A 13,222-nucleotide genomic window follows, 5' to 3' on the forward strand; every position below is an offset into this window, starting at 1 on the left:
CATACATACATTACGTGTGCATTCGCAGTTGAAAGTTTGAATCACGCGTAGAACTGACAGTGGAATTATTACAAAGTAATAATAATCGTATACGGAATTTATACGAGCACGAGACGCGTCGTAATAACGCCTGAAATTCTCGCTCGCCTACTAATCTAAATCTCGAAACGCGACATTCTCGGATGAGTTCCACCTGCGTTGATGTATGCGCGCGGTGGATTAGTCATGCGGCCTCCGAGAGTGCGTCAAAATAGAACTCTTAGTCAGACGTCACCAGGAACTGCATTCGAGGGAGTCACCGTCCCATCGCAGCCTCCCCATCGCTGCTTACTTTGTTATGCTTTACGCACTTATTCGACATTTCACAAAGATCTATAGCATCGGAGATCTGCAGAATTCAGAGAGCGAGATCGTGTCGAATAATCATCGAGAAAGTTTCAGTTTTATAAGATATAGGCTTGTATATTTATAACTTTATATCTTATTCATTTACAAGTTATAACTTTCGATTATATAGCTCGCGTTAAAGCGGCATGTGTGATGATTCTGTAAAATCATGCTTTAGATTTTGCAAAGTAATTATTGAGATTTTTTTCAAGTTAATAGAAATTTGTCTATTTCTGTATTTTTTGAATTTTCACGTTTTAAAAATTTTTCATGAGCATCGCAGAAAATTTCAGCACAAAGCAGGTATGGTTTTTTATTTTTCATTTACAAATTTGTATCGATTCAACATATTTTTATTGATTGTATCTTGCATCTTTATATAGGATCTTTATAAGAGCAGAATAATATTTTTTTTATAATTATAACTTATATAATTTTTATCGTTTTTTATTTGTCTTTTTATGCAAAACGATTAAAAATTGAGAGAGGTTTTCTGGGAAGATAATATTAATATAGTGTACGGTAGCGGCAATCGCATGCCATGATGGCTGGCATGTATGTAGGAGAGCTAGTTCAAGATCTCAGATCTTAAAAGGGAAGCGTGCACCTGGATCGCACGAGATGTTTATTTGTATCCGCAAAGCGGCTCCGATCACGCGCCGTGCAGCATCGATCTCGACACACGGTGGGTGCTAAAGCTTCGATCGACTCTAGTACTGTAGAGATTTTCAATTTTAAACTGCTTTCGAAACAAAAAGAGATTTAAATGATCGATTTGACATCATAAAAAATTATGCATTTAAAATATTGTAAAAATATTTAATAATTAATAATTTCTCTGCATGCGTACTGTGCTATCATACACAGAAAAAAATTAGCCACTATAGATAAATTTTAGCCGTCCCTATATTAAGACCTTGATTTAGTTATCATGCTTAAATTTTAGCAATGATAGCTAATTTTTTTTAGCTATAGAATTCTCCGTTAAACTATAAAACTATTAGTTATCATATTTAGCTATGGTTACTAATATTTTTAGGTAGAGTTTAACGGAGAATTCTATAGCTAAAATATTAGCTATTATATTAGCTAAAATTTAGGCATGATAAGTTTTGGACACTAAATTTCATGTGTAATATAGCGGTAGCTAAAAGTGAGCTACAATAGTTAATTTTTGTTTTCCGTGAATAGTTTATTACAACGTAGTATGAAATAGCAGCATAAAATTTTAATAATGATGGCAGAAAATATAATAAACAATACTACAAGTATGTATTATTCAGATAGTATTTCTATTATTATAATTTACAAACGTCTCTATCCAGCAATTGAATACCATCTCGCAATTTAATATTCGAATCAGACGTAATCGACTGGAGGAGTCCTTGAATATAACGTGTGGGTGGATAGATTATTGACGATGGAAGTTCTTCGCAATGGCGCGAATCTTCTTGCTGCGAACACGTGTAACAGAAATGAACTCGCATATGTAAAAGCATGCTGTCGCATATGCATTCGATCGCGTTGATATTCCATTTCGGAAACTAGAATGCGAATGAGCGCCGTGAATTCACGCGCCTTATAAGCCAGGTACCGTTGTGTTACAATGATGGTTGCACGCGACGTCGACCATTCGCTTTCTATTTTGCCTCTTTTCGTTTCTATTTACGTATGATTTATGCGACATCGTGCGCTGTTGTACACAACATCGTGTCATTCGCATACTAAAAACTACCTTTGCATATGCATACAAGAGCAGTGAAAACGTTGCACGATCAGCTTTAATAAAATTTGAACCATCTCGTGGAACAAAATGCACGAAAATGCATTCAACTAAATTATTTGTCGTGTATTCTATCAGATGAAAACCAGTTAATCGATGATTAACGGGAAGAGAAGGAGAGAAAATATAATCAAGAAATTCATTTATATAGTAATAGTAATCGTGAGATAAGAGCAGAGAAATGTCAGTTACGTGAGCGGCTAACATTCAATTTCATCAATGTTGGATAACTTTAATTGTAACTTCAATTCCTCTTCTGTATCGCTAATTCTAGCCTTAGGAAGAGGCGAGGACTCAGTTGAATTAAAGTTAGAAAATAAATCAGTCTGAGGTTAGTGATTTTAAGCAAGAAAAGATGGTATACTGATCAGACTTTGCGGTGGGCTTTACAACACTGAATTTATGTCCGTGAACTCGGATGAACCTCTGAACTCGCGTCGTTTCGACTCCCTCACGAAGAGCGACAATGATGAAGGAATGGCATCCTCAGCCATTCGTGCGTGTTGCGTACACAACATGCGACCGCTATCGAGATTACGGGACTTTAGGACATTAGGTATCGTGTTATTCCTTCTCCACCGAATCGCCAAAATTTCGTGACATTATCTGAAATATAAAATAAAATATTTCGATGTTAAGTAAAAATTCTCAATATTCTAATGAACACAATAATTTTAAATATATTAAGAAATCTTAAACACATACCTGAAATAATTTATAAATATTATTTTATATTTGTTTAAGTTTGATCACATTAGCTATGTTAGACTACATATTATTTAATTTTATGCGTTTCAAAATTTTCTTATATTTATATCTTTACGAAGTAATGAATAATAATTTTAATAAAAATTAATAAATGTTCAACAAAATTAATAATAAATAATTTGTGATTTCTTTATCAAATAATACTTAATGTATTATGAATAATTCTTATGAAATTTAGAATTATGACTATACAAACTGCCTAAATATATTTTATTATTCTTTGTTCCTAAAAATTATATATAAGGACAAAAAATTAATTTTAGCAGAACGTGGTTTCGATCCACGGACCTCTGGGTTATGGGCCCAGCACGCTTCCACTGCGCCACTCTGCTGATTGAACTACACCCTTGCATGGGGTGAATAAGTGGAAGCATTTTTTTTACTAACAATTCACAATTTTATCTTAAAAAAAGTAACATTTTTTTTAACTCATAGAAGTGTCATGTTGGATGTAATAATGCTATATTTGCGATTACAATTTTTAAAGAAAACAATTTTTTAAAAGTAATACAAGATTCTTTACAAGCACCTTAAGTTACTCTGTTAGAGGGATGCATTTCATCAAGCAGAGTGGCGCAGTGGAAGCGTGCTGGGCCCATAACCCAGAGGTCCGTGGATCGAAACCACGCTCTGCTAAATTTTTTTTTGTTTTATAGATATATATTTAGAAACAAACGAATATTGAAATATATTTAATCATTTTATGTGTAGTCATAATTCTGAATTCCATAAGGAATTATTTGTACTTCAAGTATTATTTTATAAAGAAATCCCGAACTATTTTCTTATCAATAAAATATCGACGGCAATCGGAGCCTGTGCGGATGACATGCACAAAATTAATAAATTAAAATGAGATCTCAAATCAAACTCATTTATTAAATTCTAAACGTTTCGACCCACTTCGGGTCTTCTTCAGTAGCTGCAAAATACAAAGAAACAAAAATAGAAGATAATCGGTACAATCAGAAAATTATAAAACTCGTATACATACAATCCGCAAATAAATTAAATATCATTCTCCTCCCTATTCAAACCGTCCGGCCGTCGGAGTGTCTCCCTAACGGTGACCATCGTCAGGAAGGAAGCACAGCCGTGACTCCCTTACCAACACTAATCAACATGGTATAAATTAACGTAGAACAATTCACAAGAATTAAAAATTAAAAACCGGGAAGAACACTCACCCCGACAGCAAAAACAGAGAGAAGACGATGCTACGAGTTTTATAATTTTCTGATTGTACCGATTATCTTCTATTTTTGTTTTTTTGTATTTTGCAGCTACTGAAGAAGACCCGAAGTGGGTCGAAACGTTTAGAATTTAATAAATGAGTTTGATTTGAGATCTCATTTTAATTTATTAATTTTGTGCATGTCATCCGCACAGGCTCCGATTGCCGTCGATATTTTATTTTTATTGTAACACAATAATTCGAGCCGAGATTAACAGTTTTTTTATATTTTCTTATCATTTATTTTGTTAACTATCTACTAGTTTTTATTAAAATTATTGTTTATGTGCACATATCGATTTATGATCATGCGAATTCTCAATAATAATACCATTTGTTGTTGCAGTACCGTACGATTCTGAATCAATATAAATTATAATTTGAAAATTAAAACTCTGAAATAATTTAATCACATATATGAGAACGAAGTTGAACAACGTTATGATTCATAGTCTTAGAATAAAAATATGAAATTATATGTAGTTTATAAAACAATTTAAAATAATTAATATTAAAAAGATTGTTGCGTCTAACTAATTTCTTACTAGTCTCTTAAATAGATATTTGATAAAAAAGATCACAAATCTTATGAAAAATAAATGTTTTCTAATTAAAAAATTTATTAATTTATTGTACAAATAAAAATGATATATTAGATAAGTTATAAATTGCTTACTCCAGTTGCTTTGCTATCATTTTTTTTTTTGGACTTTGTTTTTTTTCGGATTTATTTGTTATTGTTTCTTTATTGTCGCAAAAACACGGTTAATTATATATAATTGCTCTAATCAGCAGAATTCGATAATCGCGTGGTTTTTTTTACTAATTACATGCGACGTACATTTTATTGTATGGAATGCAATGGAAGAATAAATGCAAAAACTACGATTTGCTTGGCATTTGAAAATTACGCGAAATTATGTGGTATGCAATTGATAGATATTAAAATGCACAGGATTAATAATTTCATTTATTATTTCATTTTTATGCGACTATCGGACTTAAGACACACATAATGAAAATATATCAAAATTAATCATTATACATTAATAAATAATATATCAACAGTAAATTTATGATGCAATACACCTTTTCGTTACTTTAATCAAATAACAGCCGACGTAACACTCTTATATAACATCTATTGCAGAAGTTGATCAATTTCATATATATATGCGCTGGTAATTGCTAATTACAATAATTATATAGAATATATTGCATTTCAAAGGTAGTACGGATACTAGGTAATACGGTGAAATACGGAGCAACTCTCGCAGCTATATATGTGACCCTCTTGAGTCTCGCCGCATGAATGACAGATGACAGTAAGGCCACAGCATGTAAAATGTAAACAATAAAGCGCTATAGACTACAAGGTCGAACGTTTTATACCGTGAGACAACTAATTAATTATTTTTCGGGAAATATTTACGTACTACAAAATAAAAGCATACGGAATCTTTTGTTCATCGAATTAATTATTAATAAATATTTGATTAGATTTATTTTATCAATAGCAGGACTTAATAAAACGAATTAATAATCTTGAAATTTCGTAGAAAAAATCGTGTACTTTAGCCTGATTCACGTAATTTTATAACATGACATCGAGATAAAGCCGATATTATTTCCGTGTGTCTTTAGTCATTAAGAAAACATCGTCATAGATATAATAGATCGATTTTCAGGTTGAATAATATTGTAGCGCGTTTAATTTAAAAAAGTAGTTATTATTTTACATAAATTCATTAATTGTTACATTAATAATATATAAATTTGATTTTTATATATTGTTGTTCAACCGCGTATTTTGCAAGATTTATTCGACCGAAATATGTCGTGTGAATAATCAAATTTAATTTTTGAATATGCTAGTGTGTATATTTATCTTTCATAATATGTATATTTTTATTTATAAATTAGTATTAGTTATAATGCAAAATAATTGCTTCAAGTATGTGATATACTATTATCAGAGATGATATTGTCATTGACGCATTTAATTTTCAAGTACTAAGTGGATTATAATTTGTGTATTCTCTTATCGTGATATAATGAAGTACACATCAATCGTCAATTAATAGCTTGGGAGAGCCTTGCATCGTCGAAAAGATCGTATTTTTTATATTTCATTAATTAATGCACATGCGATTATTATTAATGTGTTTTCGCATATGAGTGGCACATAAATGATATTAAAGAGACAACATATAAGAAAGAAGGAGAAGTTTCAGACAGGTATTGGGTAAAGCAACGTGCATTGCAATGAATAATTTATAATTTATTATTTTTTAAACAAAACAGGAAATAAATGTTATAAATCATTAAAAAAGGAAATAAATGGCTAATAAAAGTCGAAGCGTTGTTGTGGCGCAAACTCGTACAGCGATAGGTATGTACATAAATAATAATGATTTTGTCTCACGCATCCTGTGCTCCCAAAATTAGGCGTGTGCGTGTTAACGGTGAAGTCACCCACAGTTCTCATGGTGGAAGATTTAGATTATTTTTTATGGTACATACACAGGAACATTTTCTAATATTAGAGAAACATGCATATACAAATTGGCGACAATGTTGAGACTGACCTTGTTGAATCGTGCGTATTTATGCGTCCGATTTCGCGACTTTGAAGTCATTCTGGTTGCAAAGTGACTGAAGATATCGTGTTTTTTAATCAGCATGACATTGTAGATGAAACAAGAGCAATTTGGATGGTTGGATTTTATCTCACAATCTTATGGCTCTTAAGTTAGATTTTCTCTTATTTATATAGCAGCTTATATTGCTATCTTGCATGAATGCAAAAACGTTGGAAACTATATGCCTCTTTGATATTTCTTGTTTCTGAAATGTGTCGATAATATTTTGACATTCAACTGTGTTGTTTATGAGAATTGCTAAAAATAACTTGTTAAATATCAGAAAAGGTGACTCTAAAAAACATCTGAAAAATATTGAAAGACGTTTGAAAGAATAGAATTCTTTCCAGACGTTTACTTCACAAAGCGTGCTGCTTCCTTTGTGTTTGTTTTTATTCCATTCAGTACAGGTCTTTTAAATAGCAAGTTTCAAAGTTTCCATTTATTTTTATTTTTTTAGAAACTTGTTTATCTTTACTCTTTCTTGTCATCTTAACAATAATTAAATGCTTTAAATCTATGTTCAACAGAAAGTACTATTTAGAAAAAATATACAATAATATAAAATTATAACTTTTATGTAAAATTTCTTATGTAAAATAATTTTTTATTTACATAAAATATTTGATGTAAAATTTATATGTAGAATTGTTATATTAACCTAATATAAATTTTATTGAAAATTAGATTGTATAATTTAAATAATTGCAAATAATAGTTATCAAAGGAATATGAAATGTTTATCGTGACTAGATGATATAAAACCTTTATCAAGCCACCGTCTATAAATTTGCGGTTATACTAATTGTAAGTACAGCAAAAAATCACACACTTTCTCTTACAGATTACAGCTGCACTAATCAAAGTAATACAAGAATCTCATTTATTCACATATGAAAGACTATCATAATATAATAAATCTCTATATAATTTTCGCAAATTAAATTTTAGCGATAAAAATAAATAATAAAATTATACTTTTTATTTAATTTTAAACAAAAGTTTTCGATAAAAATTTAATCTTTAAAACGTTATATTAAAAATTAAAGAATTGTTAAAAACAGCGTTTTTAATTGAACTTTTACCACAAAGTAGTCTCCATGTCCTTTAAAATAGTTAATATTTGTAACAAGAAATATACTTTTGATATATTGCATTTTGTGTTGGCGATCATCTATTATATTTACTCGGATTATGTACGGAAAGTTCGGTACACCCGCACGTGTTTCGCGGTTAGTGATGCCGATTTACGATACACCTTGAATGTGTGGTCGAGGACATTGCATTGTCAAGGAGGCTACTTTCGTGGTTTTATTAATATTCCACGCGAAGCTGACATATCGACGATTTCGTCGTCGCGTGATCTTTTCAACATGTTTGTCGCATGCATGATATCTGCTCTTCTGTTCGAGTTTTGTAAATTAACTTGTCAATAATCTTCTTATAAATTTTTATGGAAAGAAAAGTAGGATTCTCATCTTGAAATATAAAAGATTTTTGGCATAAAAATATTTTTTAACAATTATTTTTTATCAGAGATTTTTTATCACATATTTAATTAAAACATTTAATTAAAATTAATTTAAACTTTTCTTCTTTTGCAAAGTTAACTTTTAAACAATTTTTCGGAAAAATCTACAAGAAGTATAATATGTGACATTTATAATCGCGATAATAAATTGAATTCAAGTTTTTCGTAAAAGAAAAAAAAGGAAGTTTTAATCTGCCTACCTTCACATTTACCATCATAGCATTAAATATGATAATTTGATTCTCCATTCAATACAGTATACGATCTTTGAATGAGATAAGTATTAATACTCTCAGGATCAGAATGTTTAAATGCGACATATAAATTCAGATTTTTGCAAGATTTTTATCCGTTTCATACATGCTTATTCATGAGGAACGTGCAAAATGCGACTTCTATATCGTAAGATAACAACGGCAATCGACGTAAGAATTGAAAATTGGCTGTACTTAGTTGCAAGAGATTATCTTACATGGAGACTAAAACTAATTTCCTGTCACGGTATCATGACTCGTGTCGTCAACTTGTGGTGACCGTTATGTAAACTTCTCTCGAAGTTACATAATAACGTACGTTGTAATTTTTTTTTGTTTTAAACTCGCCGTATAACTATGATCGATAGAGTCAAACCTGCGGCATTTCGATTTTGCCGAACAGGTAGATGGGTGTCATAATCGTCTACGCAAATGATTATGTAAAGGTGGCAAGTAAAATTGTTTTCTGCGCATGATATTTGCAAGATCGTGTGATATGATTATCGAACGATCGTCTTGATTTACTCATTAATCTAACACGTTATTGCAATGGTTCTTAAAAATTGAAGACATGCATAGTATAATTATTTAATAAACATGAAATTTTCTACTTTGCTACCTTAGTCATTACTTTAGACAGTAATTTAATTTTAATTCAATTAATTAGAATATCAACTAATGACTTTCTACATGGATGAGGTTGTTAATTATGTGCGACAGCAGATACTCGAAGAATAAACAAACATAAAAAAATTGATCATGGTAATCGAAGACGCACCGCAGCCTCCGGGTTTCTGCATCAAGGTTGCCTGCAATAACCAGTGCTGTTCGCGATAATCTATTTGCTCTCGACTGTCAGTCGATCGGAATTTGTTTCATAAGTGGAAGAACGGTTCCTGATTACGATACCGTACCGTTATGCACACAACTTAATCGTGGTTGGCACGTGTGGTTCCGAAGCGAAAAGTATTTGTTCTTAGACTTTTTTACGAGATTACGAAATCACGTGTCTTAAATATTCCAAAATCAATGCTAAGAAGAAACATATATATGATCTCATCGATTTTATAATAGAAAATGTATATGAAATTGAGAATAGAATAAGAAGATAAAATTTGATATTATTAGCGGTAATAATATAATTTTAAATGAAGTGTTAAGAGGTAAGTTAGTGATAATACAATGTCAATAGTGATGGCAAGTTTCTTTCAGCGAGCTCACTGATGAGACGGGCATGCAAAGGCTCGACGAATTAACCGATAGAGTGGGCGGCAAGCGTAATGATCGCCGGCACATAAATTTAGCAAGGAGACGAGGCGAGAGACGAAATGCCGGGCGAATAATCCAAACGTGATGAATGCTGGTCAGCTTTACTTTGGAACGGATCCACGCGCGCGAGCTCCGGCGCTCTCGCGAATACTTTGTGAGAGGAGGCTCTCGCGAGTCGACACGCAACGTCAAGCTCGCGGACGAAATTCTCTAACGCTTTTCGACGTTTGACATATTCGCCCACACACACCTGCCGACTCTCCCTCAAATCTCTGAACCGCGCGTCTCGTTTCCGCTTCATTGCGCAGCATCCGTCCCCTTCATTTTTCATGATTCTTTGGCTCCCCGTTGATAAATGCACGGTTTTGCCTTCGCTTGTACGGGATTCGTCAGATTTCGAAGATTATATTTATTTCAATTATCGATAAAATAATTGATCAAATCCCTCGATATCGTTTTCAAAATATAATTGTTTTATCATCTCGGTTAATTGCATTTCGACGTTGACATACGTTACATTCGGATATGCGGCTCGTTTTCTGAAATATATACTTATCGCGATATCTCTTCATTCATTATCTTTACCGTCATTATGACATAATTGTGTTTGATGATTCGAAGATAAGAGATTTCGATCGCGTTGAACGGCACTCAAACTGTTCTCTGACACGTATAGAAGTAGGCATGGGTATATTTATCTTCTTCGATATAGATGTATGCGCGCTGGGACAGATTCGCTAATAAAATTATAACTTCGCCGCGTAAGACCCCCCTGTACAAAGAGGCTTTGAACGCCATCAACCGATCGTCTGTGCGCAAATGTACCTTTAAGTATTTATAGCACGTGACGTGTGTATCTGACCGCGACGGAAGGATTTATCGCGCTGCCGAAAGCTGCGTCAACTATTTCGCGAGATAAACAGACTCGTTGTTCCCACCTGATATTTCGTAGCGATGATACATGTTGAAGAGACGGGGAGATGGAGGAGCAGAGGGCGGTCTGTCGGAATTATTAGCTCGTCAAAAAATTAATGTTACTCCGAGAAATCGCCACGCGCTGCTTTCACTTACGCGCTACATATTCAGCATGGCAAAACTGCGGAACGCCAGGGATGAATAATTCCTGTGATTTTCCGCGAGTTCATTGTGATGCTAACTGCTAAGAGTAGATGTTACACCGCATATGCGGTGGACCGACGCATATTCTTTCATTTTCACGATGCAAAACGAAGTACGCGCGGTGCGTTCATATCAATCGATGCTATGTACAGATATATACAGGATTTTCTGCCGCGAACATAATTCATCGGTCATTAATATTCTTTTGTGCAGAAAAGTAATTTTCTCGCGTTCTTACTTATATCTTTCTTACTGCGTTCGTGCACATGCAATCAGTTCCATAAATATTAGTTAAAGTTAACAGACTTTAACTGGTCCCCTCTTTTTAAAGACGGGATTGGAAATAAGGGACGCGCGCGAAGTCAGTCGAAGCTCCAGTTGGCTTAGTTAACGAATGTTTATGGGAACGGCCCTACGGGACGACCGGCAGGAGGGATGATGGTTGACTATAGACCCTCGGGAGATCGCGCGATAAATTCTCGCTCGCGGACATCACGAGGAGAGGAAGGAACGAAGGAGCGAGGGAGACGGAGAGAGTCTCCACGCTAACTTACTCATTTCGCAACCCGCATTTTCCGCGACATCGGGTGGCGTGCCGGACAGAAACGGCCGTAAAATCTCTACCACTCGGTGATTAAGGCGCGCCGGAGCGATTCCCTGGGCATCCCAGAGATATTAGCTTGTAACCCAGGGCCAATCATACTCGACGAGGTACAAACCGCCTTCGCTTTCGCCTTCGTGCATCGCGCGACCATATTTCTTTCTCTCAACGAGCGCGAACGCGCGCGGTGCATGCTATTTAGAGTCGCTATTCGGAGGCGCCCAATATGTCGTACCAACGCGAGAATTGGTCGCCATTCGGTCGGTTATTTGGGGACAGAGAGAGGCACTATCACGAATATAAACATCCAACGACCGCGATCCTTATGGTGGTACGGAGTTAGCAGGCAACTCCGCCCGGTTGCCAAGAATCTCACGTCCCTACAGCATCCGCCTTGCCGCAGTGCCAAGAGAACGCATTCTGTTTCTTCGTCTTGCTCGCTCTCCTTGCTTTCTCTCCTTTTCTTGCTCTTTCTCCTCTATCTCTCTGTCTTTCTCGAACCTCTTGCTATGCGTTTTGCTCGCCATCTCTCTCTCTCTCTCTCTCTCTCTCTCTCTCTCTCTCTTTCTCTGGGAGAAGTTCTATCTTAACCTGGACTAGGGCGTGCTAGTAACCATTTTTCTTCGGACACCCGTTGCTTCGTTCAATCGGTGATCCTCGGGCCAGAAACATGGAACGGGAGATTAGTACAGCACGCAGTTGATACACCTTCTCTGTCTATTCTTCTCTCTGCCACGCCGTTTGCTCTCGGGCGAAAAATACGCGCGGTAGGGCAGGAGAGAGGTAACGACGGCTAGCGACAACACCGTCGACGGCGTGTCCATTTTCAATGATGGAATGACGTGATACATCAACATGATATTCAAAATTGTCGCAATTCGTTTTGCCTAATGACGCTCACCCCTGCTGGTTATTTTCGTCAACTCGCTGACTGATGAATCGATGTCTTCCAACATTGTAGCCGCAACCGTCGTAAATTCTCCGCGCGCATATCTGTGAAGATATTTAGATAAAAATAACAGAATTCTCAGTAAGAAAGCATATTTACAGGTCATGTAAGGTTTTGCTTCGTCTAGAAGCATCTAGGAAATATTTTTCCAAGTTTTTAGGATAAGTAACTCTTCATTATATACATATGTTGCTTGAAATAATTTATAAAATTCTTATATAGATAGAAACGGAACGATCAAATATACATCGCATCAAATTCGATCATTATATTGTTGAGCGAGTACAAAGGCATTATATATTCGCGCAATTTTGCCGCAAGGTCCGCAGTATCTCTTTGCAAATCTAGTTTAAGTTTAGTATCTACTTTACATAATTAGAGTGGTTTGAATACCGGCGATTTTCCTTTTACAATGCACGCGCGCGACTTCGTCGCGGATATTATGGACGAGCGATTGGAGTTACTTCGAACGGTTTTGGTTTACGTGAGTAAAAGATCAGCTATTAAATTTATTATTGGTCGTCACGAATATTGCGGAAAAAATCGAGGTCTACTTATCGGAAATTTTCGCAAAATATCTAGGTGTAGTTTACAAAATTGGAAAAAAGGAGTTATCTTCGATTAATACAGATTTACAATTCTATTTTCATACATTTACATTTATACTAGATGTATAATTATATTA

At 34.5% G+C, this 13,222-nt stretch overlaps 2 non-coding genes across 2 annotated transcripts; one reads left to right on the forward strand and one right to left on the reverse strand.

Annotated features, from left to right (window-relative positions):
- Positions 1-3,198: 3,198 nt before the first annotated feature.
- TRNAM-CAU (transfer RNA methionine (anticodon CAU)) lies at positions 3,199-3,270 on the reverse strand. Its single transcript has one exon. It is a non-coding gene; the product is annotated as a tRNA-Met (tRNA).
- Positions 3,271-3,502: 232 nt separating this feature from the next.
- Positions 3,503-3,574, forward strand: TRNAM-CAU (transfer RNA methionine (anticodon CAU)). The gene has a single exon. It is a non-coding gene; the product is annotated as a tRNA-Met (tRNA).
- The last annotated feature ends 9,648 nt before the right edge of the window (positions 3,575-13,222 follow it).

Source organism: Nylanderia fulva, unplaced genomic scaffold (assembly GCF_048542155.1).
Source record: "Nylanderia fulva isolate GAGA-0341 unplaced genomic scaffold, ASM4854215v1 Scaffold8, whole genome shotgun sequence".
Taxonomy (NCBI): Eukaryota; Metazoa; Arthropoda; class Insecta; order Hymenoptera; family Formicidae; genus Nylanderia; species Nylanderia fulva.